Below are 25,077 nucleotides of genomic sequence, written 5' to 3'. Positions count from 1 at the left end.
ATACAAAGAATTAACAAAATTTAAAAGCTGGTTCTTTGAAAAAAATAAACAACAGTGACAGATCCCTGGCAAATCTAACTAAAATGAGGAGAGAAAAAACCCAAATCAGTAAAATCAAGAATACCGAAGGGAAAGTAACAACAAATACTAAGGAAATGCAGGAAATCATCAGAGACTACTTTGAGAACCTATATTCTAATAAATTTGAAAATCTTGAAGAAATAGACAAATTTCTGGATATTTATGACATTCCAAAACTGAACCAAGAGCATATTTACCATCTAAATAACCTATAACATGAAAAGAAATTGAAGCAGTAATAGTCTCCTAAAAAAGAAAAGCACAGTACCTGATGGATTCTGTGCTGAATTCTATAAGACCTTTAAAGAAGAACTAATACCAACTCTCCTTAAACTTTTGCACAAGATAGAAAGGGAAGGAACACTGCCTAAGTCATTCTATGAAGCCAGCATTACACTCATCCCAAAACTAGACAAAGAAACCTCCAAAAAGGAGAACTATAGTACAATCTCCTTAATGAACATCAATGCAAAAATTCTCAATAAAATAATGGCAAACTGAATTCAACAACACTTCAGAAAGATCATCCACCGTGACCAAGATGGTTTCATCCCAGGAATGCAGGGGTGGTTCAACATATGCAAATCGATAAATGTAATACAGTGCATTGACAGAAACAAAGACAAAAACCATTTGATCATCTCAATAGATACAGAAATAGCCTTTGACAAGATCAAACATCACTTCATGATAAAAGCTCTAAGAAAACTAGGAATAGAAGGAATGTACCTCAATATTTTAAAGATTATATATGACAAACCTATAACTGACATCATACTTAATGGAGAAAAACTAAAACCATTTACCCTAAAATCAGGAATGAGATAAGGGTGCCCACTTTCCCCACTCCTATTCAATATAGTCCTGGAATTCCTAGCCAGAACAATAAGGCAAGAAGAAGGAATAAAAGGAATACAAATAGGTAAAGAAACTGTCAAAATATCCCTTTTGCAGACAACATAATCCTACACCTCAAAGACCCAAAAACCTCTACCCCAAAACTCCTAGATACTATAAACAGCTACAGCAAGGTGGCAGGATACAAAATCAACTTACAAAAATCTTTAGCTTTTCTATACACCAACAATGAACAAACTGAGAAAGAATATATGGAAACAATTCCATTTACAATAACCTCAAAAGAAAAGCAAGTACCTATGAGTAACTTAACAAAGGATGTGAATGTCCTCTACATGGAGAAATACAAGACCCTGAAGAAAGAGATCGAGAATGACTACAGAATATGGAAAGATTTCCTGTGCTCATGGATTGACAGAATCAACACAGTAAAAATGGCTATACTACCAAAAGCTATCTACATGTTTAATGCAATTCCCATCAAAATCCCAATGACATCCATCATAGAGATTGAAAAATCTACCTTAAAGTACATCTGGAAATACGAGAGATCATGAATAGCCAAGGCAATAGTCAGCAAAAAGAGTAATGCTGGAGGTATCACAATACCTGACTTCAAACTATATTACAAAGCAATAGCAATAAAAACAGCATGGTACTGTCACAAAAATACATATGAAGACCAGTGGAACAGAATAGAGGACCCAGATATGAATCCACACTACTATACCCACCTCATTTTTGACAACTATATCAAAAATATATGCTGGGGAAAAGACAGCCTCTTCAACAAATGTTGCTGGGAAAAGTGGTTATCCATCTGCAAGAAACTGAAACTAGGTCCATGTTTACCACTCTATACTAGCATCACATCAAAATGGATCAAGAGCCTTAATAACAGACCCAAATCTCAAACTAGTACAGAAAAGAGCATGGAATACTCTGGCAGCAATAGGTACAGGGATGGACTTCCTCAGTAGAACTCCAGCAGTCCAGCAACTAAGAGCAGGATGGACAAATGGAACTACATGAAATTAAAAAGCCTCTGCACAACAAAAGAAATGGTCTCTAAACTGAAAAGACCACCCACAGAGTAGGAGATAATATTTGCTAGCTATACATCAGACAAAGGATTGATGTATACGCAGGGAGCTCAGAAAACTAAACTCCCCCAAAATCAGTGAACCAGTAAAGAAATTGGCAACTGAAGTAAACAAAACTTTTTCAAAAGAAGAAATTCAAATGGCCAAAAAACACATGAAAAAATGGTCACCATCTCTGGCAATAAAGGAAATGCAAATCAAAATCACACTAAGATTCCACCTCACCCTGTTAGAATAGTGATCATCAAAAATACCACCAAAAACATGTGTTGGAGAGGATGTGGGGAAAAAGGAACTCTTATACACTGCTGGTGGGAATGCAAGCTAGTGCGACCACTCTGGAAAACAATATGGAGGTTTCTTAAAAATCTAAACATAGACCTGCCATATGATCCAGCAATCCCACTCCTGGAGATATACCCAAAGGAATGTGACTCAGGTCATTCCAAAGGCACCTGCACACCCCTGCTTTTTGCAGCACTATTCACAATAGGCAAGTCATGGAAACAGCCAAGGTGCCCCACTACTGACGAAAGGATCGAGAAAATGTGGTATTTATACACAATGGAATTTTACTCATCCATGAAGTAGAATGAAATCTTGTCATTCACAAGTACATGGATGGAACTGGAGAACATCATTCTGAGCAAGGTTAGCCAGGCTCAGAAGGCCAAAAATTGTATGTTCTTCCTCATACTCGGACTTTAGACCTAAAACAAATGCAGTGATATTATTGGACATGGATCACATGCTAAGGGGAGAACACATACAGGAGGAATAGGGAAAGTTAGGAAACCCAAAACTTGAAAGTGTTTGATGTGCCCACTGTAACCTTAAAACAACAAAGGTCACTATAGGAAGGTGACTGGAAAATAGTGAAGAGGTCAGGTAGAGATGAATCAATTTGGGTTGTAGTACACAAGTGCATAGAAGCAATACTAAGAATCTCTCTGTATAGCTAGCCTTATCTCAAACTAGCAAAAATGCTATGCCTTTCTTATTATTGCTTATGTTTCCTCTTAATAAATTGAAGAAGAGGGCAGAACCAGTTTTGCCTAGAAGTGAGGGGGTAGGAGGGAGAGGGAGGGGACAGGGGCAGAGTCAGAAATGTCCCAGACAATAGATACACATATGAATAAATTAATATAAAAATAAAGTATGATTCCTAAATCATGCCCCTATGACAAAAAAAAAAAGTATTAGTTTCTAAGAGAGATCTTCTAACAATATATGTCAGGGGTTTTAGAAAAATAATACCTTTTTCTGCTAATGCAATAAAGTTAAATCTTTAATACTCTGTGAACTCATAATAAGAATAATACATAAACCAAAAAACAAACATAAAAACACCTTCCCTTCAAGTATGTTAATTAGGGCAACAGTCCTTATAAACCTCTGAGGTAATACAGGAGTTAATGAACTTTCCAGCAGCCCATTTTCATGAATATAAGTTATTTTTTGGCACAGTCACACCTACTAATTTGCATATCCCTTGGGGTTGAGTGTGTGCTGCAATACAGAGCCAAGTAGTTGCAACAAACACCCTGTAGATGGCAAAGCTAACATATTTACTACCTGGCTTTTTCCAGAAAATATTTGCTCATCCTTGACCAGCAGAAATCTGAATTAGAGAACAAAATATTGTTTCTTAATAAATAAGCCCATTCAGCTAACAATACTTCATTTTTTTTTTAAATTTCAGCTACAAATACTTTATTATACATCACAATTAAAAAATTTTTTTTCATATGATAAAAATTGGAGTCCAGGAGACATTAAAATACATAAGAGGAAAAAATGAAAAGAAAAATGGAGTAATGAATTGAAATATAGTAATAAGATGCAAGTTTATTAGGGATCACTTTGATTACATTTGTTTGGTTGCCATTCCTCAGTGATAAAGGTTCATTTTAAATGGTGAATTTTAAACTTATACAAATGAAGTAGATTCTTTTTAAATATCATATAGGAAAATTGACTAATTTTATTTATCTTTCTTTTTTTGGTACTGGGGTTTGAACTCAGAGCTTTGTGCTTGCTAGAAGGTACTCTACTGCTTGAGCCTAGCTGGGATGACAGATGTGACTCACCAAGCCCAACTTTTTCTGTGATGGTGTCTCACAAACTTTTTGCCTAGGCTGGCCTCAAACCACAGTTCTCCTGATTGCAGCCTCTCAAGTGGCTAAGAATACAAGTGTGAGTCACCTGACTAGCTTAGTTGTATCTTTTTTTTTTTTTTTTGTTTCATAGCTTTGTGTAAGTTTCTTTTTTTTTTTTTTTCATTTTTCTTTTATTATTCATATGTGCATACAAGGCTTGGTTTATTTCTCCCCCCTGCCCCCACCCCCTCCCTTACCACCCACTCCACCCCCTCCCGCTCCCCCCCTCAATACCCAGCAGAAACTATTTTGCCCTTATCTCTAATTTTGTTGTAGAGAGAGTATAAGCAATAATAGGAAGGAACGAGGGGTTTTGCTGGTTGAGATAAGGATAGCTATACAGGGCATTGACTCACTTTGATTTCCTGTGCGTGGGTGTTACCTTCTAGGTTAATTCTTTTTAATCTAACCTTTTCTCTAGTTCCTGGTCCCCTTTTCCTATTGGCCTCAGGTGCTTTTAAGGTATCTGCTTTAGTTTCTCTGCATTAAGGGCAACAAATGCTAGCTAGTTTTTTAGGTGTCTTACCTATCCTCACCCCTCCCTTGTGTGCTCTCGCTTTTATCATGTGCTCATAGTCCAATCCCCTTGTTGTGTTTGCCCTTGATCTAATGTCCACATATGAGGGAGAACATACGATTTTTGGTCTTTTGAGCCAGGCTAACCTCACTCAGAATGATGTTCTCCAATTCCATCCATTTACCAGCGAATGATAACATTTCGTTCTTCTTCATGGCTGCATAAAATTCCATTGTGTATAGATACCACATTTTCTTAATCCATTCGTCAGTGCTGGGGCATCTTGGCTGTTTCCATAACTTGGCTATTGTGAATAGTGCCGCAATAAACATGGATGTGCAGGTGCCTCTGGAGTAACAGTCTTTTGGGTATATCCCCAAGAGTGGTATTGCTGGATCAAATGGTAGATCGATGTCCAGCTTTTTAAGTAGCCTCCAAATTTTTTTCCAGAGTGGTTGTACTAGTCTACATTCCCACCAACAGTGTAAGAGGGTTCCCTTTTCCCCGCATCCTCGCCAACACCTGTTGTAGGTGGTGTTGCTGATGATGGCTATTCTAACAGGGGTGAGGTGGAATCTTAGTGTGGTTTTAATTTGCATTTCCTTTATTGCTAGAGATGGTGAGCATTTTTTCATGTGTTTTCTGGCCATTTGAATTTCTTCTTTTGAGAAAGTTCTGTTTAGTTCACCTGCCCATTTCTTTATTGGTTCATTAGTTTTGGGAGAATTTAGTTTTTTAAGTTCCCTGTATATTCTGGTTATCAGTCCTTTGTCTGATGTATAGTTGGCAAATATTTTCTCCCACTCTGTGGGTGTTCTCTTCAGTTTAGAGACCATTTCTTTTGATGAACAGAAGCTTTTTAGTTTTATGAGGTCCCATTTATCTATGCTATCTCTTAGTTGCTGTGCTGCTGGGGTTTCATTGAGAAAGTTCTTACCTATACCTACTAACTCCAGAGTATTTCCTACTCTTTCTTGTATCAACTTAAGAGTTTGGGGTCTGATATTAAGATCCTTGATCCATTTTGAGTTAATCTTGGTATAGGGTGATATACATGGATCTAGTTTCAGTTTTTTGCAGACTGCTAACCAGTTTTCCCAGCAGTTTTTGTTGAAGAGGCTGCTATTTTTCCATCGTATATTTTTAGCTCCTTTGTCAAAGATAAGTTGCTTATAGTTGTGTGGCTTCATATCTGGATCCTCTATTCTGTTCCACTGGTCTTCATGTCTGTTTTTGTGCCAGTACCATGCTGTTTTTATTATTATTGCTTTGTAATATAGTTTGAAGTCAGGTATTGTGATACCTCCTGCATTGTTCTTTTGACTGAGTATTGCCTTGGCTATTCGTGGCCTCTTGTGTTTCCATATAAATTTAACAGTAGATTTTTCAATCTCTTTGATGAATGTCATTGGAATTTTGATGGGAATTGCATTAAACATGTAGATTACTTTTGGGAGTATAGACATTTTTACTATGTTGATTCTACCAATCCATGAGCATGGGAGATCTCTCCACTTTCTATAGTCTTCCTCAATCTCTTTCTTCAGAAGTGTATAATTTTCCTTGTAGAGGTCTTTCACATCTTTTGTTAGGTTTACACTTAGGTATTTGATTTTTTTTGAGGCTATTGTAAATGGAATTGTTTTCATACATTCTTTTTCCGTTTGCTCATTGTTAGTGTATAGAAATGCTAATGATTTTTCTATGTTGATTTTATATCCTGCTACCTTGCTATAGCTATTGATGATGTCTAGAAGCTTCTGAGTAGAGTTTTTTGGGTCTTTAAGGTATAGGATCATGTCGTCTGCAAATAGGGTTATTTTGACAGTTTCTTTACCTATTTGTATTCCTTTTATTCCTTCTTCTTGCCTAATTGCCCTGGCTAGGAATTCCAGTACTATGTTGAATAGGAGTGGAGATAGTGGGCATCCTTGTCTGGTTCCTGATTTTAGAGGGAATGGTTTTAATTTTTCTCCGTTAAGTATAATGCTGGCTGTAGGTTTGTCATATATAGCTTTTATAATGTTGAGGAACTTTCCTCCTATTCCTAGTTTTCTTAGAGCTTTTATCATGAAATGATGTTGGATCTTATCAAAGGCTTTTTCTGCATCTAAATAGACAAATGTTTCATCTTCTACATGAAAAATAAAAAATGTATTCATAAATCTGATCTGAAATTCAGTTTTGTTGCATCTCTACTCTCCTTGTTCATGCATTTCTTATCATTTTTTATAGTTTTTATCCATCTTGCCATCTGTACTTGGGTAGAACTTACTACTAACTCATCTTCTAGCTCACTCATTCTCCGTTTAACAGTATTTGATATCCTGTCAAGTTTTTTATGGAGTCAGACATTATAATTACATAGTTTTCAGTTCAAGAATTATAATTTTATGCTTTATAAAACTTCAGTTTTCTGATCAAACTTTCATTATGTTGCCATTCTCTTTAAGATATTAGAATTATTTTTACTTCCAATCTAGATAAGTCTGATATTTAGGTCATCAGGGTTCAAGCATTTTTCAGTTTGCATATTTTATTTTGCTTTGTTTTCAGAATGCTAATTCTTGGTGTTCCTAATTGCATTTTGATTGAATATTAGATTTTATGTTTGCAATATAGCAAGTTGGAGTGACATAATTTTCCCTAAAGGAGAATTCATAAAGGGCTTGTGTCTGTTTAAAAATTCATCTTCACATTATATACAGTCTGTGTAGCAAAATCATGGTGGTACGAGATACAGAAATGGAGATGAGAATTAAACCATACCTAAGAATAGAAAATGGATTTTCAGAGAAAATGTCTATGCTAAATATTCTTCTAGCACGTGTATTTGCTTGCAGAGGTGATGCCCTTGTAGATACTACCTTCATGTACAAAGATGCAGTAAGAAGTGGTGGCTCTACTAGTCTGTGTATACATTCACAATATTTTTGTTTGTTTGGGAAATAGAGAGGTTGTATTTAATTACTTTCTATAATATTATTGTTAATGAATCCATTGGCCTTAAAGCCTGACTCTGGGTTCAAACACTCACCCACATTAAGAGAAAATGACATACTGCATGGAGATAAATGGAAAAATGAATTTATAATTTTGGACTAAACTGAGGAAACAGAAATTGTAGTATGTCTCTGCCATGGCTGTAGCAGAAGAAGTAAAACAGTGGTCTGCTATCAGAACTCTTGGTATTTCCTGCAGAATTCTAATTCCTAAGTCTTGTACATTCTCTCTCATGCAGACTATGCTGCGAATGCCCACAGGTGATGATCTCATTTTATTCTTCTTACACCATTTGTGTGCAGACATGCCACATCAAGCAATTACCAATAAAATCCAAGCTGGCCAATTTCCTGTATTTGAAAATTTTCAGTGGTTACCTGACTTTTGTAGCAGACCACTTGAGCCTGTTGTCACAGAAGTTACTGGATCTCTGATGTCTTTCTTTCTTCTTTTTCTAACTCATGCTTTAGCACCATGAAATTATTTGCATAACATGAAAATGGACCTTTAGTATTATACTCGTTAACAGTTATCAATGACTAGCAGGTTGGAAATTAGAAACATAGGAATTAACCACAGGCTTTTTATTAATAAGCTATATGACACTGGGCAGACACTTAACCTCTCTGGGTCTCAATGTCATATATGGCAAATAAATTCTAGCTGCCATGAAATGCAAACATATATACAGGTAATATTTATGAAAGAAATGTTTAAAGTATGTAGATAATCAAACAAGTAAAGAACTTGAAATTTGAGCCTGTATTTTTCATCTAAGGGTAGGACTAGCATTCGTAAAGTGCAATTCAACTGAAATTCAATTATACCACCTTCTAAAAAAAGCTTATTATTGATACCACACTATGGATAAGAAAACTTGGGCTCAAAACACTAAGTTCGTTTATTGTCTTGATCATTCAATCAATAATATTTATTGCGTCCCTATTTTATGCTAGAAAATCTTCTGGGGGATACAATACAACAGGCATAGGCTAGAGATAAAAATCATCCAAAATACTCATTTATGACCTCAGATTAAGCTCACATGGGTTTCTTTTCAATGTTGTTCTTATCTCACTTTGGCTTTAATAGCAGATCACTGACAGAGACTCAAGTTAAATAGAAAGACAGATTTTTTTAACAGTAAATTTTCTTCAGTGTTCAATTTTCTTTGAAGTGATTTGATTTTTCCCTATTCTTTACTTCTAGCTGCCAACACTTCAAACTTGCATTCTCTTATATGTGGATAATGTAACGACCTACAGATGATCACTCTTTCTTATCTCCACTTTCCAGTTCATCCTGAATTGCAAGTCATAAAGGAAAATTTCTGTAGCTGCTTCCCTGCTTCAGGCTGTTCCACAGCTTTTTATTTCCCATGAGTGTAGTTCAAGCTTTTTATCCTAAAATTCAAGGCTTTCCATAATATTACTCTCTCAAATCCTGCCACTTAACACCCAGAAGGTAAGAACATTTTTACCCACTGTAACAGGGCCTCTTCCCCTGCACTCTCTGTTCCCCACAATTCCTCTCCTGCTCTCTCTAGTCCTGTGAGAAATGCTTCTTTCCTCTTCTTTGCCTATACAAATCATATTCAACTTTTATGGTTCATAAGAAGCCATTCTTCAATTGTGAAGCCTTTTAACAACTTTAAATTTTAGTACTTCTTATCACTTACCACATCATAATATTTTGGAAACAAAAGTAATCTCAGAATTCTTGTCTCACTCCTTGATTTTTAAATGTGAAAAAAAGGACTGAAGTGGTTTCATTTAGCCACCTGCTAGTTAGAGATTAAACTCAGCCATCAGTTGGTACATTTTCAGTTCAGTGATTTTCCCTAATATCATATTTCTTTCTCATGCTATTGGTTATATGATTTTATACTATTCTTTAATTATTTCAATGTTGTTACAATTATTTTTGGTCTAAGAACTTTGAAAACCACTTGAGAATGGGTATTATAGCACACGGATTCTTTAAATACACTGCAAAAGTTTCTGAGTTTCTGTCTTTCTTTCTTCTTCTTCCTCTTTTTTTTTTCCAGAAAGTGTCACACTGTACAGCCTAGATGGCTTTGAACTCATGATCTTTCATTGTCAGCCTCCCACATACAGGATTACAGGCATACTCTGGATTTCTAACAAACTATAAATTTATCTGAAATAGTCTTCCAAAAATTATTATTAGGCTTATACTTTGAAAAAGAATAAAAACGTTCAACATAAATAAATTGCAAATATACCCACAGATACCCATTTTGTCAAAAACGTCTTTTAAAAAGAATGCAAGTGATACAAAACATTGTTTATAAAAGGACATTTTTGTCAAGATCATCTTTAAGAAACACATTAATACTCTTCAAGTCAACTTAAAAACAAATATAAGTCTATATTTGTCTTGAACTTTGTTTACTTACATGGTATAACTTCCTTAATATATAAGAAAACATTATTATTAAGTATTCATTGGAAAGTTTCAGCCTTTGACACATTTTACATTGTGTCAGGTATATAGTATTTCTTAAGAAATGAATGTATACATATGCAAAAATATATGCATACAGTCCTATCAAAGCCACCTTTGATCTATGAGTTAAGCATAACAAATATTATGGGAAGATATTCTGATATAAAAAAAATTTAGAGATGAATTATGATATAAAATTATTATCAATTATGATTATGATATGCATACTTTAAGAATTTGCTTTGATAAGAACATCAAAATTCCTTTATCTAAATTTCTTATGTTTGTTATTCTTATAAATTTTAAGCACTGAAATCTTTATATTTCACTTATTTGGATATCCTTTTTTCAACGAATTATTGAACTTTAGGTTAAATAATTTACTTAAAATCCACAAATTGCACTATAATATACAAGGTTTGTGTTTAAATTTCACTCTTCGCTATGCATTAAAAGCATTCATTTGGAGGCTATGGAAGGTACTCACATAGTATCCCTAAGAGCCTATTTTTTAGAAGGATTTATGGCCTTCTGTGCCACAGATGATAAGGAATTTCATTGTCTGGCTTCCTTACTCAGCTTGACCTGTTCATCCTAAATAACTAATCCTGGAGAGAGTTTTGCTTCAGGCATAAAGAAGATAAACAGGAATGGAAAATAAATCTACCACTACACATGCAAAAATAATATAATAGTACAAATTTTTACTTTTTTAAGTAAAGTTTCAGATAATATCATCCCCTAAAATGAAGACATCTAGTTTTAAGAACTCTGTTAACATCGACAATGAAAACACCAAGAAACTGATGTTACACAGAATATGTCAAAATTTAAAAATAACATTCTATTGTTTAAGATTCAGTAATAAAATTATGGGCTTCACAAGACTTGAGAAAATATGGTGTTAAAAGCAAAAAACAGAAAAGAAAAATAAATTATAAGTAGGTTGTTAAGGGTCCCAGCTTTCTTTAGTGTTTGCTCTTATAATTGACACCAAATATGAGTTTAGAATATAAAAATATCTTTTTAGTTAAAAAAATGATGGCTCAGAAGTAAGTAAACATTTTTCCTAACTCAACGCATTTCTCTGTATACGCTGTTATCACCTACCATCTGGAATGAAGCTTCCAAGAACTAATGATCTGCCTCATTAATATTACGAACCAAAACCCACATTCCTGAGATTAACTGGACCTGGATTCACTTCTGTTATAGAGATCATCAACCTTTGAGAAAAGCTACATCTAAGACAGAGCTTCAAGTTAATCCAACTCAGACAAAGCTAATTATAGAATACCCATTATCAATTTTTTTTTGCAAAAATATAGGTAATTGACATGGAGAAGATAGAATAACACTAGGCATAAAAATATTGAATTGCCTCATTAGAATATCTTTTAATTTTAATATAAGCAAGATTTCTTGAGCAATATCTTTTTTGTGGATTAAAAAATACTTCTCCCAACACAATAAAAAAAGAATTTTTTCCAATATTTATTGCAAGACAGTTCTGAGGATAAATTTCCTCAATTTAAAAAAATAATAAAATGAAATAAATGAAAACAATTCTTTTAAATTTGAAAATACTTCCAAAAAGGGAAACAAATAACTTAGCCAAATCTGTAAGTTTTTTGTTGAGTAATTGGAGCAGAAATTTAAGGATTATATTATAACTAATAGGTATTTAGTTGCTAATTTCTCATTCAAGTTTTAGAATTGTAACTACAGACTTAATCTTTTAAAAGGTATTTGAAACAGTAAAACTGTTTGATGTACAGAGTATAGGTTACAATGATCAGAAATTTTCATTTACCTAATTATTCAGTTTACAAGTCATAAAGTAAAGTCTGTATTCACAGAGATAAAAGTTAGAAGTCATATGAAAATATTGAGTGAGGAGAGCTCAGATACAATACTCATGTTTTGTTTTTATGTGTAGAAAATAAATAAAATTTTGATGAAATTGATGCTCATTTTATCAAAAATATTTCAGGGAAATTTTGATTGGAACTTGAGGTAGTTTGAACTATTATTATTGCAGTTTAATAACTGTCTTCAAATTGTCATTGTGTTCTTTTTACAATTGAGTTCTCCCAGCATTCGTCCAGTGGGAGAATGGTGGAGACCTGTGGGAATTTAGATAGCTATGCACAAATTTTGAGAGGAATAATCTACATTTTAAACTGTTCAATTTAAACAGATACAGTTTTTATCCTATCTAAAAGCTTTAATCCAGCTATAGAAAAGTTGTATTTAAACACACACACACAAATTTTAAATTTTCTTATTAGGATAACCAGTATCTTTAGAAATAACTTTGCCTTTATAACATGGCTACACCCATGACACATCATCAAGAACTTAACATGCATTTTGCCACCAATAACAGTCTACCTTCAGATTTTTGTCTGTGAATCTGCTTGTAGATGTTGAGTTTATGACAAGACTACACAAGGTACCGATATTGAATTGAATGAGTCTTGAATGGCATGTAATTCCTACTACAAAGTCTGTGGCATAGAATATGTTGAGCTTCCTGCATATACAGAACAGTGCTTTCTATAAACAATGCAAATGACAAATCTATAACCTGAACTCCTCTGGCAAATTAGGGTGCCTGGGCAAGGAAGAGGCCATGTTGTGACACTAGTTCTGCCTATTTTGCTTCAGTTTCACATTCAATAAATTCTTAAATCTTAATTCAAATAAAAGTTTATTTCAATGGTAACATATGTATATTTAGTGTTTAACTATCTAGCTGAAAAATACCAGAAAGGCTATAGCAGCCTCAACAAAAAGTGAAAATCAGCAACAAGAGGTGAGAATAAAATAAGCATAGCCTTATAACATAAAATGTCAAAGGAAAATGAATTATAGATCCAAAGAATCAACTCTTAAGATGAGTTTGGATCACAGAGGCAGTCGTACTGAAGAAATGAACAAATTTTCAGAATAACATTTTTAAATCTATAAAACAAAATATTAAATAAAGTAAACCAATTTTATTTAATTAGAATTAAAACAATTTTGTGGGGTTTGGACCACACAGAAAGATCCATTGGATCACTGAGGTAGGAGAGATTAAGAACTATGCAGATTGTAGATTTACTTAAGAAAAAGAAAGTTATTGATCTTTCTGATGGAAAGGAAACATTGGGTAGAAGTGACAGAGTTGGGAGTGATCAAGGGATTTAGGGAGCTGTGTGGGAAGAGCCTGACAACCCCTCTATGGGTAAGTGCAAGTGGTTGGTGGATTTTGAAAGGCTGTTTTTCCATGAAGTGGTTATGGCAGTAGTAGAGAAAATGCAACATTTCCTTGTTGGTCCTGTGATTTTTGGAATCCCTCTTAGGTTTTAAAAGGAAGATGTCAAATGCACAGTTGTAAGTAAAAGTTTGGATGTCAGAAGAAAGTCTGCACTATAGAAATAAATTTCTGAGCTAGCAGTATATGGATTTTAAAGCTATAGACTTGAATAAGATTATTTGGAATTGAACTTAGAAAGAGAAGAGGGCCATTGGTGTTAAACAGAGAAGATGGAACTGTCAAAAAATGGTGGGAGAAAAGTGAAAAAATGTACTTAAAAAGCAATTTAAAGTTAGGGTACAGAGGGCAAAAATTGAAACGCATTAGGATAATGAGTAAATTGATGTGAGACAGAGTAAGTAATTCTTTAAGAAATTGGACATTAAAGAATGTAGAGAAAAGAATAATAGCTGATGGATTTAAGGAAACAGAATATATTTCATAGACTGGGGATTATTAAAGTAATATGTACCAAAAATAATCCATTGGAGAAGAAAAGACTGGACATTTGTATATACATATATGTATATATATATATTGAATTCTTTGATATCACATAGTCCATTTTATACAGTGATAGAACTTAACATCATTAGTGCAACTGATAATTATGTGAGTATCTAATATTTTTCTAAAACTTGGTTTAAGGAACACGAGTTCTGTAAAATACAGCTGTGTATAATACACACATCCTACACACGCACAATTGTATCGTCAGATATGTTTGGAATGCCTTTTTTTTGTTTGTTTGTTTGTTCATTTATTCACATGTGCACACATTGTTTGGGTCATTTCTCCACCCTGCCCCCCTCCCCCACCGTTCCCCCCTCCCCCCTCAGTTCCAGGCAGGTCCTGTTCTTCCCTTATCACTAATTTTGTTGAAGAAAGGACATAAGCAAAATAAGGAAGACAAAGTGTTTTTGCTAGTTGAGTTAAGGGTAGCGATACAGAGAGATTCCTTCTATTGCTTTCGTGTACCCATGTGTTACGACCCATGTTGATTCATCTCTAACTGATCTTTACATTGGTTCCTGATCCCCTGCTCATGATAACCTGTCGTTTTAAGGTTTCTATATTAGTTCCTCCAAAATGGGGACATCAAATGCTTTCATGTTTTGGGTTTTCTACCTTGGAACGCCTTATTTTTAAAATTATTTTCCAGACACACCCACAGCAGATCACTTAAATCTTCTGATATGCTGAAAGACATTTCTAACTTCCAAAGAGTTATTACCAAAAATGTACCATGGGGCAGGTTGTGCACAAAAGCATAGTCTGTAAGAAAACATTTCTGGATATATTAAATTCACACTCCATAAAATATTACCTGAGTACTCACATCATATGCATGACTATTCAATGCAATTTTAACATAGAAATTATTTTTTCTTATAAATTTCAAGGGAGTAGAATTCAGCAAGCTTACTTTGAGAATTAGTGCCATTTTACTAATCACACATTCCTGGGTAATATTACTAATTATTGTGAATCTACTAAGTGGGAGACATTGTTCCTTGGACCTGTGCTTTACATATAAGGTAAAATTATTACAATCAGATATAAATCAAAACAATAAGATTAAAAATAGCAATTTTTAGCAACTCAGAAGATAAGTGATCTCTCTTGTTCTGTAGATAAATGTCTTCTTCCCAAAATGTGACTCAAATGCCTGTATCTTACTTCCTCTTAGGGTTATAGTGTGCCACTGAAAATTCTCCATAAAATAACATTGACAGCTAGGATTTTCCTATTAAAAAAGAAAATATCCCACAATTATTATTTAAAAAAATTAAAAAACAGAACAGTCATACAAACCTCCTTACCTGAAAAATGAGGAACGAGGAGGAAGCCTAACTTTCCCTGGATTTGGTGTTTGCAGTTGTAATCCATCACTGCAGAGTACAGAAATGACTGGCTGCTTTTTTCTCCGTGAAAATTTTTCTTTTTCAATTTCTATTGCTTGTTGTTTTATTCCTCTGAAAGAGCTTTAAAGCTGGTTTACTTACTCACCTGCTGCTGGAACTTGTTTTCCTAGGTGGGTGGTAAGGCTTTCCTCAATGCCAGTTATAACTCATGTTTGCCTTTGAAAGAAATCACTGATTTTTCCCATATTTAAACTTATAATCTTTACATAAGATTTTCAAGAACAATTTATGTATTTATATGAGGGTTATCTTTGGTTTTGCTAAAGTTTAGAACTTAGCTGGATATTTAGATGCCAATATTTCTCTCTCTCTTTTTTTTTTTTTGCATACTACCCTAATACCTTAAAAAATACAAGATGTGAGTGAGTCATTATTTGGCTTCTTATTTTTAAGTCAATTCCTGAAGTCTTGCTGAGGAATCCACTTTTTTGAAGGAATTCAGCTTCAACAGAGTATTTCTATAATATAGTAACACCACTACAGAGGCAGATTTTTTTTAAATATAAAGATTTACAGGATTTATGTACACTCAGTGGTTCTGAATGCTAGATTATGTTGTCATGTGATTTAGTAAATCCATGGAGTTTCTTAGAAAGAAGGTTTATTTTTAGACTTATTTGAATAAGCTGCCAGAGCTCAAACAATACAATTAAAGGAGATTTAGAATAGAACAGCACTTTACAAATAAAGCTTTTAGATTTAAAATAAGTATATTAGGCTTTACAAAATGTTTGAGACGGTACTATGAACATCATTGTGGCTAAATTAGTAATGAGCTCATTTACTTAAAAATACAAGTAGATAAAAATATAGACAGATAGATATAGGCATATAGCTATTTCTTTTTCTTTTTTTTTTTAATGATGTAAATATTAGTATTTACTTTATTATTTTATATATATTATATCTATTTCTAATGACTATAGGCACCTAACTGTCCCAATTCAGAATTTTATACTATGTATTAATGTCTTTATTTACCAACACTTATTTAATAAGTGTGTGATTCCATTTTTAACATTTGACTTCTGGCAGCTTTCTGTCCTCACGCTACCTTCTTCCCACCTCATCACACATCCTAAGAAAACCCATTTGCCCTCCTGTCTGCTTTGACTCCATCAGGAGGTTCAAAACATGCAAGCTCCAGGAGCAGACAGGAACCATCATTCTAACCCTCACTTCATCAACCTTTTAATCACAATAAAATTTAGAGCCAGTAGCTATTCCCTATCTCTCAAATCAATTTTCAGAAGTGAATGAGAATCTATCCTATTCTGCAAAAAGATTTTCCATGAGTCAGATGTCTGTCTTTTCATCCCTCTTGGTGCATATGAGGTTATCATCTGCATCCAAGTCCAAATCAGTGGTGAATGAACCCTGCCCCCTGCAGGACACCATGCACTCAGATCAACCTCTCCAGTACCACAAGTCCACTCATTTTCCACTTTTAAATGTTTGAATTAAAATACGAAAGGCTTTTAAATATAAACATTTTTTGTAATTTACATTGTGACTGAACAATTTGCATTTACTTAAAGCACCACTCTGCCTCACCATTTTCAGAAAGACATAGGTGTCTACATCGTTCTGATAATGTGGTTGTATAATAGCCTGTGGTTCAAATTGGTCCAAAGAGTATTGTGAAAAGTGCAGATCTTGGGAGAACCCCTGCATCTTTGGGATGTAGCACACAAATTGGCATTTCCTGTGAGAACCTAAAGTACCTGTGTATATTATGCTTTGCACACTATAGAACTTTAAGGGCTTTGGGGAAACCTGACTGGATTAATTCACAGACGTACCACATCTACTCAATCACATTTTCAACTGTTCCACATAGGTCTGCTATTTTTCTAGGTGATTGCTGTTGATTTCTTGTTTCTTTGTTTTTAATGTGAATTACCTTGAATATCTTTGTGTGCTATGGCTCAGTCCACAAGAAATTTGTCAAAAACCTACAATTTTTGTTCACCTTAATTCCCGTTATTAAATGTATTCCAAAAGAAACAATATATTAAGTTTGAAATGAATAAGAACCAAAGGAATAGTTTTTTTTCAAATAAGTTGAAGAACAGATTTTTTTCCATTTTGGATTTTTTTTAAATTTTATTATTCATATGTGCATACAAGGCTTGGGTCATTTTTCCCCCCTGCCCACACCCCCTTACCACCCACTCCCTCCCCTTCCTCTCCCCCCTACCCCCTCAATATCCAGCAGAAACTATTTTGTCCTTATTTCTAATTTTGTTGTAGAGAGAGTATAAGCCATAATAGGAAAGAACAAGGGTTTTTGCTGGTTGAGATAAGGATAGCTATACAGGGCATTGACTCACATTAATTTCCTGTGCATGTGTGTTACCTTCTAGGTTAATTCTTTTTGATCTCACCTTTTCTCTAGTTCCTGGTCCCCTTTTCCTATTGGCCTCAGTCGCTTTCAAGGTATCTGCTTTAGTTTCTCTGCGTTAAGAGCAACAAACGCTAGCTAGTTTTTAGGTGTCTTACCTATCCTTAGCCCTCCCTTGTGTGCTCTCGCTTTTAGCATGTGTTCAAAGTCCAATCCCCTTGCTGTGTTTGCCTTTGATCTAATGTCCACATATGAGAGAGAACATACAATTTTTGGTCCTTTGGGCCAGGCTAACCTCACTCCGAATGATCTCCAATTCCACCCATTTATCAGTGAATGATAACATTTCATTCTTCTTCATGGCTGCATAAAATTCCATTGTGTATAGATACCACATTTTCTTAATCCATTCTTCGGTGGTGGGGCATCTTGGCTGTTTCCATAACATGGCTATTGTGAATAGTGCCGCAATAAACATGGGTGTGCAGGTGCTTCTGGAGTAACCTGTGTCACAGTCTTTTGGGTATATCCCCAAGAGTGGTATTGCTGGATCAAATGGTAGATCAATGTCTAGCTTTTTAAGTAGCCTCCAAATTTTTTTCCAGAGTGGTTGTACTAGTTTACATTCACACCAACAATATAAGAAGGTTCCTTTTTCCCTGCATCCTCACCAACACCTGTTGTTGGTGGTGTTGCTGATGATGGCTATTCTAACAGGGGTGAGGTGGAATCTTAGCATGGTTTTAATTTGCATTTCCTTTATTGCTAGAGATGCTGAGCATTTTTTCATGTGTTTTCTGGCCATTTGAATTTCTTCTTTTGAGAGAGTTCTGTTTAGTTCACTTGCCCATTTCTTTATTGGTTCATTAGTTTTGGGAGAATTTAGTTTTTTAAGTTCCCTATATATTCTGGTTATCAGTCCTTTGTCTGATGTATAGCTGGCAAATATTTTCTCCCACTCTGTGGGTGTTCTCTTCAGTTTAGAGACCATTTCTTTTGATGACCAGAAGCTTCTTAGCTTTATGAGGTCCCATTTATCTATGCTATCTCTTAGTTGGTGTGCTGCTGGGGTTTTGTTGAGAAAGTTCTTGCCTATACCTACTAACTCCAGAGTAGTTCCTACTCTTTCCTGTATCAACTTTAGAGTTTGTGGTCTGATATTAAGATCCTTGATCCATTTTGAGTTAATCTTGGTATAGGGTGATATACATGGATCTAGTTTCAGTTTTTGCAGACTGCTATCCAGTTTTCCCAGCAGTTTTTGTTGAAGAGACTGCTATTTCTCCATCATATATTTTTAGCTCCTTTGTAAAGGACAAGTTGGTTATAGTTGTGTGGCTTCATATCTGGCTCCTCTATTCTGTTCCACTGGTCTTCATGTCTGTTTTTGTGCCAGTACCATGCTGTTTTTATTGTTATTGCTTTGTAATATAGTTTGAAGTCAGGTATCGTGATACCTCCTGCATTGTTCTTTTGACTGAGTATTGCCTTGGCTATTCGTGGCCTCTTGTGTTTCCATATAAATTTCACAGAAGATTTTTCAATCTCTTTAAGGAATATCATTGGAATTTTGATGGAAATTGCATTAAACATGTAGATTACTTTTGGGAGTATTGACATTTTTACTATGTTGAGCCTACTAATCCATGAGCATGGGAGATCTCTCTACTTTCTATAGTCTTCCTCAATCTCTTTCTTCAGAAGTGTATAGTTTTCCTTGTAGAGGTCTTTCACATCTTTTGTTAGGTTTACACCTAGGTATTTGATTTTTTTTGAGGCTATTGTAAATGGAATTGTTTTCATACATTCTTTTTTAGTTTGCTCATTGTTAGTGTATAGAAGTGTAATACGGGCTTCATAAAATGTGTTTGGTAGTTTTCCTTCCCTTTCTATTTCATGGAACAGTTTAAGGTGGATTGGTATCAGTTCTTCTTTAAAGGTCTGATAGAATTCAGCAGAGAGTCCATCAGGTCCTGGACTTTTCTTTTCGGGGAGACTCTTGATTGCTGCTTCAATTTCATTTTGTGTTATAGATCTATTCAGGTGATTTATTTTCTCTTGGATCAGTTTTGGATGATCATATGTATCTAGAAATCTGTCCATTTCTTTCAGATTTTCAAATTTATTTGAATATAGATTCTCAAAGAAGTCTCTGATGATTTCCTGGACTTCCATGGTGTTTGTTGTTATCTCTCTTTTTGTATTCCTGATTCTACTAATTTGGGTTTTTTCTCTCCTCATTTTAGTCAGGTTTCCAGGGTTCTATTGATCTTGTTTATTTTTTCCAAGAACCAACTTTTTTTTTCATTAGTTCTTTGTATGGTTTTTTTGGTTTCTATTTCATTGATTTCAGCTCTTATTTTTATTATTTCTCTCCTTCTATTTGTTTTGGGATTTGCTTGTTCTTGTTTTTCTAGGAGTTTGAGATGTATCATTAGGTCATTGATTTGGGATCTTTCAGTCTTTTTAATATATGCACTCATGGCTATAAACTTTCCTCTCAGGACTGCCTTTGCTGTCTCCTGTAGGTTCTGGTAGGTTGTGTTTTCATTTTCATTGACTTCCAGGAACTTTTTGATTTCCTCTTTTATTTCATTGATGATCCATTCTTCATTAAGTAATGAGTTATTTAGTTTCCAGCTGTTTGCATGTTTTTTGTCTTTACTTTTGTTGTTGAGTTCTACTTTTACTGCATTGTGATCGGATAGTATGCACGGTATAATTTCTATTTTCTTATATTTGCTGAGGCTTGCTTTGTGCCCCAGGATATGATCTATTTTGGAGAATGTTCCATGGGCTGCTGAGAAGAATGTATATTGTGTAGAAGTTGGATGAAATATTCTGTAGACATCAACTAGGTCCATTTGATCTATTGCATATTTTAGGTCTTGGATTTTTTTATTGATTTTTTGTTTGGATAACCTATCTATTGATGATAATGGGGTGTTAAAGTCTCCCACAACCACTGTGTCAGTGTTTATATATGCTTTTAGGTCTTTCAGGGTATGTTTGATGAAATTGGGTGCATTGACATTGGGTGCATACAGGTTGATAATTATTATTTCCTTTTGTTCTATTTCCCCTTTTATTAGTGTGGAATGTCCTTCTTTATCTCATTTGATCAATGTAGGTTTGAAGTCTACTTTGTCAGAGATAAGTATTGCTACTCCTGCTTGTGTTCAGGGGCCATTGGCTTGGTAAATCTTCTTCCAGCCTTTCATCCTAAGCATATGCTTATTTCTGTTGGTGAGATGGGTCTCCTGTAAGCAACAAATTGTTGGATCTTTCTTTTTAATCCATTTCATCAAGCAGTGCCTTTTGATGGGTGAATTAAGTCTATTAACATTAAGCGTTAGTACTGATAGGTATGTGGTGATTCCTGTCATTTAGTTGTCTTAGTTGTTTGAAGGTTTGATTGTGTGTACCTAAGTTGAGGTTACTCTCTACTGTCTTGCTTTTTCTTTTCCTGTGGTTTGGTGCTGCCTGTCTTTTCATGGTTAAGTTGGGTTTCACTTCTTGTGTGCAGAATCCTTGCAGAATCTTTTGTAGTGGTGGCTTTGTGGTCACATATTGTTTTAGTTTCTGCTTATCATGGAAGACTTTTATTGCTCCATCTATTTTGAATGATAGCTTTGCTGGGTAGAGTATCCTGGCGTTGAAGATATTTTCATTCAGTGCCCGGAAGATCTCACCCCACGCTCTTCTTGCTTTTAATGTTTCTGTTGAGAAGTCTGCTGTGATTTTGATGGGTTTACCTTTGTATGTTACTTGTTTTTTCTCTCTTACAGCCTTCAATATTCTTTCCTTAGTTTCTGAAGTTGTTGTTTTAATGATGATATGTTATGGGGTAGGTCTATTTTGATCTGGTCTGTTTGCTGTCCTGGAGGCCTCTTGCATCTGTATGGAAATATCTTTCTCTAGGTTTGGGAAATTTTCCATTATTATTTTGTTGAATAGATTACGCATTCCCTTCACTTGCACCTCTTCTCCTTCTTCAATGTCCATGATTCTCAAGTTTGGTCTTTTGATGGAGTCGGTGAGTTCTTGCATTTTCTTTTCACAGGTCTTGAGTTGTTTAATTAATAGTTCTTCAGTTTTTTCCTTTCATTACCATTTCATCTTCAAGTTCTGAGATTCTGTCTTCTGTTTGTTCTATTCTGCTGGATTGGCCTTCCGTTTTGTTTTGCAGTTCTGTTTCATTCTTTTTTCTGAGGTTTTCCATATCCTGGGTGGTTTCCTCTTTAATGTTGTCTGTTTTTGTCCTGAGCTCATTTATCTGTTTATTCATCATGTTCTCTGTTTCACTTTGGTGTTTATACAGTGCTTCTATGGTTTCCTTTATTTCTTCTTTTGCTTTTTCAAATTCTCTATTTTTGTTGTTTTAGAATTTCTTGAGTGTCTCCTGTACATTTTGGTTGACCCTATCCAGAATCATCTCTATAAAATTCTCACTGAGTACCTGCAGTATGTCTTCTTTTACATTATTTTTGTGGGCTTCATTGGGTCCTTTGGCATAGTTTATCTTCATTTTGTTGGAATCTAGATCTGAGTATCTGTTTTCTTCATTCCCCTCTGGTTCCTGTACTAATTTTTGCTGTGGGGAAACTGGTTTCCCTGTTTTTTCTGTCTTCCCATCATTGTCTTTGGTGTTGTTACTGTCCCTGTACTGTGTGCAATTAAGTATTTTCTAGCTTGTAATAATAACAATGGTAATATTTAGACTGGAAAGGTGAGCTGAGATGGAAAGCAAGAAGTTAAATAAAAGGGAAAAAGAAATACACAGACAAGAAGCAGAGAACAGAACAAGGTATCAGACAAGAAAGTTTCAAAGGTATAAACAGGGAACATTAGTGTACTAATTGACAGTAAGCTAAACTGACATTAGAGAGACAGAGAGAGGATTGAAAATCAAAAATAAAAAAAAGATAAGTATAAAAATAAAAACTAAGTAAATGAAAGAAATATCTATATATAACAATGAATTAAAATAAAATGAAAAATAAAATTAAAAAAAAAAACAAAATAAAACAAAAAACCAAAAAATCTCCAAGTTCAAATGCAATGAAATTTCAGTCTTAATAATTTGGGTGTCTGTCTCAGTCTCCAATCCTGGAGGTGGTGCCTCAAGTGTTGTTCTGTAGTTGTCTCATCAAAGGGGATGCATAAAGTAGAAGAAAACTACACACACACACACACACACACACACACACAGAGAAAAAAACCCCACCAGGTATCCCAAGTTCAAATGCAATATAGTTTCAGTAAGTTTTTCAGCATGCAGGTGTAATTCGGTTGTTCTCTCATCAAAGGTAGTGAGAAAAAGAAAAAAAAAGAATCTGGAGACAGTTCTGAGAATGGTATCTGTGGCTGTGGCTTGCTGGCCTGGTGCTGTCAGCCTGCTGTTGTTGGTGGCATTATTTATGCAGATCTCCGGGGTGAGCTTAGCACTCACCTGGTCCCTCAGGCTATGTTTGCTCAGAGTTCTCCTGTGCAGTGCCTCTGCTACAAGCTTTCACCTTTCCAAGCACACTGGGAAAGGTGACACTGCACCCGTGTTCTCAGGCCTTCGTGTTTATTTACAGTTCATGTGGGAGGTGGGTCTTCCCCCTTCTTCTGTGCAATTTTCCTCCCACCGCCACTTTCACAGGCTTTCCTGCTCCTGATTACTGGGTGGTGCTGCTGCTCCTGCCAGCTGCCATGTTTGTTTACAGTTCACGTGGGAAGTGGGTCTTCCCTCCTCTCGTGGAGTTTTCCTCCCTCCACCACTCTCACAAGCTTTCCTGCTCCTGGTTGCTGGGCGCGCCCCCACTCCCGCCAGAGCCTCTCCTGCCCGCCCGGCTTGTTTATTTACAGTCCCGGGAAGGGTTCTCTTCCCTCAATCTTCACTGTTCTGTACACCCCACCCTTTTTCCCACGTATCTTTGTTGTTTTTATTGCTTATTAAGCAGTTTCTCTTTTTTCCCTGGGTGGAGGTAAGTCTGACCAGGGGGCTATGCTGCTCTGGCCCAGGCTTGTCTGTGGGAGTACCACATGACTGCAAAGCTCACTTGGTCCGCATCTTCCCAAGCCATCTGGGTGCGGGTGACTGGCAGCCCGGGTGCTCTCCTGGTTTCTCCATTTAACGTAAAGTGCAGATTCTCTGCGCCGGCTGGAGGTGTGGAGGGGTCAAAATTTTGCCTCTTCTCAGTGATTATGCCTGCCAAGTGTGTCTCCAGTGTATCTCCAAGATTTCACTATAGGAGGCTTGCTTTCTGCTTCCTCCCTCTAGCCTCCATCTTGGAATCTCTCACCACTTTATTCTTTTTGGATAATGCTTCCAGTATATGCTTTATGGGAATATAAGTTTTTTAATGTATTTAAAGAAGATCAGAATTACAGTAACATTAAAATTCAAGGTCTATTAAAAGTAATCAAATATTTCCAAATAATTTTAAAATGGAATTTTTATTTGCTGCATTGTTTTATTTTTATCTTATTAGTATACATTAATTGCTCAAAATAATGAGTTTTATTATGATATTTTCACATATGTCTATAATGTACTTTGATCGTATTCTTTCCCCCATTACTCTAATTTGTCTGCCTCATCTCCCTGGTACCCCACCTCTTTTTAAACATTCTCCCTCTACCTCTATGTCTTTTGAAAAAAAAATCTAAATTCTGCATAAGGTAGAAAACATGCAGTATTTATCTTCCTGAGTCTGGAATATTTCACTTAACATGATGATCTCCAGTGACATCCATTTCCTACAAATAACATAATTTCATTCTTTGAATAGTACTCCATTGTGTAAACATACCACATTTTCTCTTTCCATTCATCTGTTGATGGTAACTTAATCTAACTCCATAGCTAGACTTAAAGTAGTATTTTATAAAATGTTTGTAAACATATTTAGTAACTAAATTAGTTATAACTTTCTGAATATTTTTATGTTTATTTTATAAAACAAATACAGATAATATGTGATTATAAAATAAGCCCAACAGATCAGCAGTTATCTTTGAAATATGAAAAAATATATAGAATTGGAAAAGTTAACAATTTTGGATATATTCATCATTTTGATATTTATATTTAAAGTTATAAAATTACAGATTGTGTATGATAATTTTCTGTTCTTCAAACAGATCTAAAAATACTCCCTTACTTTTTTGTTTTATTGAAGGATATTATAACATCTGAGAAGCACACAGTGCAACAGCACACTCAGAAAAAATGTTTTTGAATTAATGCCTTTGATTTCATTTTGATAGCCATCACTTACGAAAGGTCAACAAGGAGAGAAATGTTGAGTTCAAAGGAATGAGTTT

Source organism: Castor canadensis, chromosome 11 (assembly GCF_047511655.1).
Source record: "Castor canadensis chromosome 11, mCasCan1.hap1v2, whole genome shotgun sequence".
Taxonomy (NCBI): Eukaryota; Metazoa; Chordata; class Mammalia; order Rodentia; family Castoridae; genus Castor; species Castor canadensis.
This window is presented reverse-complemented; position numbering follows the sequence as displayed.